The following is a 6842-nucleotide window of genomic DNA, read 5'->3' as shown; positions in this document are numbered from 1 at the left end:
GGCACACGTGATGCCATTTGCGTGGTGCCGATAGGAAAGTTATCCTGTGAACCCAAGAGCAGGAAGAGCTCGTAGTGTTACTGAGTACCTACAGCAGCTGAAAATAACCACTTTGCAGTTGCCAGCACTCAGTCCAGACTTGTCACCCTTCGAACACGTCTGGGATATCCTTGGACGGCGCATACGTCTAGTCAACAGCCACCGACCAATCTTAACGACCTTGGCGTTACCCTGCAGGAACAATTCTAGGATGATTGTGTAATTAACACAGCTGATATTGGATGTTTGATCAGGAGTATGCCTTGTCGAATCCGGAATTGAGAATAGAGGTGAATTCACGCGAAATTTATGAGTTTGGCGTTTCACGTTAAAAGACATGATTGACAGTAGAGCGAATCATCGAACAAGATCTATGGTCATCAGACCTTCAACAACTAATGCAAACATCAATTATATGTCCCTGTCACACTGTTAAACTATTGATCTCTTTAACATATTTTATTATCAATAGTTGTGACATCTCTTTTAAAGAACATTCCCTGCTATATTTTGATAGTAAGTGAGTGAGTTTAGTTTTACGCCACACTCAGCAATATTCCAGCTATATGGCGGCGGTCTGTAAATAATCGAGTCTGGACCAGACACTCCAGTGATCAACAGCATGAGCATCGATCTGCGCAGTTGGGAACCGATGACATGTGTCAACCTAGCCACCGAGCCTGACCACCCGATCCCGTTAGTCGCCTGTTACGACAAGCATGGGTTACTGAAGGCTCATTCTAACCCGGACCTTCACGGGTTTAATATTTTGATAATATAGTTTTATGACTACAGTGCACTCTGTCTTTCTCGGACTCTGTCTTTCTCGGATTGCTGTATAAACAGGACTAAACTCACGGTCCCGACGTAATCCTTCTTTGTTGTCATAATAAAAATGTTTTGTATCTCGGACTCTCATTATGTCGGATTTCGGACCAAAGTGTCGGCCCGATAAGGTACTTACACGTAAAAACATTGCTATATAATTCGGACTGAGCAGGAAGTCCGCTTGGCCAACAAACCTTGAATAAACAACCCGTTGATTGGTTTGTGTATTTTGTCTTATTTACTTAGCAGGAAGTCCGCTTGGCCAAGCGTGGTCTAGCGGTGAACGCTTATTTACCAATTGTAAGCTATAATTGAGCCGATCATGTCAACTCAGTGTCAATGTCATTATGCATTTAAGATGCCATCAGACACAGTGTGTCATCAATCAGGTCAAAATGTCTGAGCGACCACGAAAACGCCTGCGTACTGAATTATCACTTGTAACCAAGATAAATCTAATCAATGATTCTGAAGCTATTCCAAAGATTTCACAGAAAGACTTGGCATGTGCATGCGGGTTTTCAACATGTGCACTGGATTCTGTAGAATCGGACACTGAAGAAGACGACATTCCTTTGGCTGTGCTTGTTGCAAACATGACGAGTAGCGCATGTAAGGTGGAAGAATTTGTAAATTGTGACTCTGACATTCCGACAGAGGACCCGGATAGTAAGGACTGGGAAGCGGAAATTCTGAAGAAACTTCGTGGTGGTACCGAGGAAGACTGTGATGAAGAGTGTGACAATGACAATGAAGAAAGTGAATCGCTCACTACCAACCTCACATATCCCAAGGTCCTAGAGATGCTGAAGGAAATAAAACTTTTTGCCATGGTGCAAAACTCACCTGAACTCTTGAACCCTGTGGCTACACTCGAAGCCAGTACAGAAACACTGATTCTAAATCTATCACTTAAAAGCCAGTCACAGTCTTTGATGACTGATTTCTTCACAAACTGAATTACTCATTTCGAGTGTTTCCAACAATGATATGCTTAATTCTTTTGGAATAGCTGCATAATACCTCAGTCGTAATTATCTTGTAATAATGTAATCTGTGATATTCATAATATATTGCTGTAACAGCGCCATATGGTCTATTATCATTACATCATTTGATTGATTTATATGATGGCGTGCTCCTTGAAATAACGCCTATTTCATAATTTCAGTATCTAAACGTTTACATTGTAGTGAGTGAGTGAGTGAGTGAGTTTAGTTTTACTCCGCACCCGGCAATATTCCAGCTCTATGGTGGCGGTCTGTAAATAATCGAGTCTGGACCAGACAACCAAGTTATCAACACCATGAACATTGATCAACACAATTGTGATATGATTACATGTGTCAACCAAGTCAGCGAGCCTGACCACCCGATCCTGTTAGTCGCCTCCTACGACAAGGATGGGTTTACTGAAGATCAAGTCTAACCCGGATCTTCACGGATCTTTGCATTGTAAGGATCTAGGAATGGGGGTCATAGCTCGTATGAAGGCAACTGTATTAATATAACGACTGCCAGTTAAATGATGGAGGCAATTTCTGACGAAGTCACAATCATCGAATCCTGGCACAATTAAGGGATTACGTCGTGTCATATTCAAAGAAAATATTGCATATTTCGCAATCGTTAATAAAGCGAAGTACCATAATTCAATGATAACGTCAAACGAAGAGCAATTAGAATAAGCGTGAACAAGAGCAAGAGAGGTGGTATGACTTTAGTTTCTGTAGATGGTTTTGAATATAAAACACTAAAACTAAATTAAAATCGGTGTAGGTGAATTCAGTGATTAGACAAGGGGCAAGGTGTGTAGTGTTTTATTGCAAAAGCCGTTGAGGAACTCAGTTAACATGCTTGGCAGTATTTCTCCGCTGACCTTTCGGGCCTGCGTTCTTTCAGTGGAACGTTGTCTACACAACAAGACTACAGTGTTCTCCAATTCTCTCGTGGGAATTTATGATGTACGTCGTTCGCACAGTTCCAGTCATACCTATAAAATGATTTTCACGAGGCAGATAATCTGCAGTTTCTCATAAATTATTTCCCTACAGATTAAATTGTTCTGATATCTGTCTAAACGTGGTGTGCATTATTTCACAGGCTGGACTGTGAGAGCAATAATTGTCAGACTGAAAAGAGTAAACTGACTGACGATCTTAACATTTCACCCACGTATACATGATAGACTATCTCGACATCTCACCTTTGAATGATGGTGGTCATCTCGACCTCTCACCTCTGGACACGTGTACGTAGCTTGGTCATCTCGACAGGCTCGCTGACTTGGTTGACATATGTCATCGGTTCCCAATTGCGCAGATCGATGCTCATGCTGTTGATCACTTGATTGTCTGGTGCAGACTCGATTATTTACAGACCCCGGCCATATAGCTGGAATATTGCTGAGTGTGGCGTAAAACTAAACTCACTCACTCATTCTAACACATGTAAAATTGTACGCAGTTTGGTAATCCATACACTTGTATACCGCTTGGTCGTCTTGGCAGTTTACCTAGGTAAGAGGCCTGTGAAGATCCGGGTTAAAATTGGTTTTCAGCAACCCTTGCATGTCGTCAGGCCGGTCGACACATGTCATCGCATCCCAACTGCGTAAATCGATGCTCAGATGTTGACCACTGGATTGTATCGTCAAGACTTGATTATTTACACACCGCCGCCATATTGCTGGAATACTGTCGAGTGCGGCGTTAAACAGCAATCAAACAAAACATGAAAACAAAAACCTAAGTTTACTTGTATGAAGCTTTGTTATGTTGACATTTTACCTACATATCTTTGGATGCTGCTTTGTTATGTTGACATTTTATTTACGTCCTGCATGACTTTGGAAATAAAACACTCTTTCTATCAGAAATAAAACAACGTATCGTCGACGTAGATATTCAACAATGGCAAGCAGACATTAAAAACAACTCTAAACTATCCTCATATGCTACCTACAAATCAGTTTTAAATGTCGAACACTATCTAACTCATATCAACTTAAGAATATACCGTCAAGCTGTATCAAGATTTAGATGCGGATGCCACAATTTAAGCATTGCACTTGGACGAAGAATCGGAATAGATGTAGAAAGTAGATTGTGTACACACTGCAGCCGCTACGGAATAGATGTAGTTGAAAATGAATTTCATTTCTTACTTGTATGCAAAGCTTTTTCAAATTTACGAAAATCATATATTCACCCTGCATACCATGAACATCGCTCTGTTGCAGCATTTGTCAATCTTATCAATTCCACATGTCCTCAAACATTGCTAAATCTAAGTAAGTATGTATTCTTAGCATTTAAACTTTACCCATCGGTACACCAATAATGTTATTATCATGCATTGTGTATTTCTGTAGTACCTTGTGAAATTTATTCATCGTTTATATATTGATGTATAACAAATATGTGTACATGCCGTTAATGTACGTCCTATGGGCCTGTGGCCTTTGACTTGAATGAATAAACATTACATACATTTTATTTACGTATCTTTGTATGTTGCTTTGTTATGTTGACATTTTACCTACGTATATTTGTATGCTGATTTGGTATTTGAACATTTTACCTGCCTAGTCTTGCGTGTACACAATGAGAGCTGTTAGCTGATATATTTTCGAACGTTAATTACATAAACTCTGTCAAAAAAGAAACGCAACCCCTTTCCTCAGATATGAAAAATTCGTTTGAATGAAGTTATTGCTTCCAAACTAAATGTTATTCGAATGTATTGAAATTATACACGTAATTAATGAAGATTACCATCCAAACAACTGCATTTGTACGCATAAGTGTATTTTATTGCTTATTCCGTCACAACGCATGAAATGACCCTCATGGTGACTTCGCACAAAAAAACCACATGCAAATCATGAAAATGGCAGTTAATGTAGGGGTGTATAAAAGCCCATGTGCTTTCGTATTATATTCATTCATTTGTCGCATGAAAAGCTGTGTGAAAAATGCCACGATTGAGTGCTGCCGACCGAAATATCGCCATTGGTCGTGTTCAAGCCGGAGAAAGTTTTGGAACTGTTGCACGGCACCTAAATGTTCACAAAACAACGATATCCCGACTTTGGAGCCGCTACAACAACTTCAATTTGACCAACGATCGCCCGAGAAGTGGAAGGCCAAGAATCACGACCCCCCTTCAAGATCGGTACATCCGGGTCCATCACCTGCGTAATCGGCATGCCCTACCAACCGTGACTGCCACACAAATACCAGGTTTGAGGAGAGTGTCAGCTCAAACGATTAGGAACCGTCTGAAAGAAGCGGGTTTACGTGCCTGTAGACCAGTTGTTGGACCTGTACTACGCCCCTACATCTCCGCCGACGACTCAGGTGGTGCAACAACGTAAGGATATGGACTTTACAAAACTGGAGGCGCATCTGGTTTTCTGATGAATCCCGTTTTCTTTTGCAACATCACGACGGAAGAAAACGTGTGTATAGGAGACGTCATGAACGTTTTGCGCCCATCTGCGTCCGACAGGGGGACAGATTTGGCGGAGAAAGCGTTATGGTTTGGGGATCCATCTCATACAACCAGAAATCAGACTTGGTGATCGTTGAAGGGAACCTGACAGCCCAACGTTACATCAACCACGTATTACAGCCTCACCTTCTCCCGATTATTGACCAACAGACACAGATTTTTCAACCAGACAACGCCCGGCCTCATACTGCACGTGCAACAATGAACTTTCTGCAGAATTCCAACGTCAATGTCTTGCCATAGCCCTCTAAATCACCAGACCTCAACCCTATTGAACACCTGTGGGATACTCTGGGTCGACGCGTACGTCAACGTCAGCCGCCGCCACAGACGCTGCAACAGCTCGGCGTTGCACTGCAGGAGGAGTGGAGAGCCATTCCCCAGGAAAGAATCCGGCGTCTTATCCGTTCTTGTCCAAGGAGATGCCGTGCAGTGATTGCAGCTCGTGGTGCTCATACGAGATACTGAGAAAGACGCCCCCTGGTGACAAACTGGTGTCTGTCTGACTTTTGAAATGACAATTTTAAACATGCCCAATTATTCTGAAATTTCAGACTTTGTCTTAAATAATAAAAATGCTGTGTCAAACTTCAGCCCATCTTGCGTTATTACAGAGTTTATAACTGCTACTTTTAGAGTTTTATATTCATATAAATATATGGCTGAATCTTCTTCAACGTCTTAAATAGCGATCGGTTAAAAGGACATGCACGGCTGATGTCGTCTTAAATCGCAGACTTCTGATCAAGAATCTCCACGTAAAATCAGTACAGCAAATACAATTTACATGTACTATCAATACTGGTTGACTTGCTTCGATTGCAAGTAAATCACGACTGACATTGTTCAAGCCTTTCAAAGGCGCCGGCATATAATCAAATTTAGATCAGACAAACCAGTGATTCAAAGCATACCCGTCTTGTCTGGGTTCGCTGGGGCATAATTATCCTGTCGCCTAGCGGATTGATCCATGCCTTCATCAATCGCTTGAGAATTAGTTACTAGTTAATAGAATTAGTTATTTTCAAGTATTTGTTAAAAATCTGTATGTTTGTATGATATGACGTTGCGAAGGACACCCCGTTTAACCAAAACTTGTAGACAATGACGATAAACATTTTTGTAATAAGCTTGTAAATGTTACTTTCGCATTCTACTTAGCTTCGGTCTTCCTGAATGATCAATGACGTTCTGTTATTGACAGGCGATCGGTCAGATCAGCTGTAAAACGATGATTAATATGGATTGCACAGGAAGCAAACTGTTTATGCGTAAGCGTATAAGGAGCGGTGGGGTAGCCTAGTGGTTAAAGCATTCCCTCGTCACGCCGAAGACAAGGGTTCGATTCCCACATTGGTACATGTGTGAAGCCCATTTCTGGTGTCCCCCGCCGTCATGTTGCTGGAATATTGCTAAAAGCGACATGAAACTAAACTCACTTGTAAGCGTATGTTCCACAC

This window comes from Haliotis rubra, unplaced genomic scaffold (assembly GCF_003918875.1).
Source record: "Haliotis rubra isolate DU_JTF1 unplaced genomic scaffold, ASM391887v1 Scf431, whole genome shotgun sequence".
Classification (NCBI taxonomy): Eukaryota; Metazoa; Mollusca; class Gastropoda; order Lepetellida; family Haliotidae; genus Haliotis; species Haliotis rubra.
Note: the sequence above shows the minus strand (reverse complement) of the source record.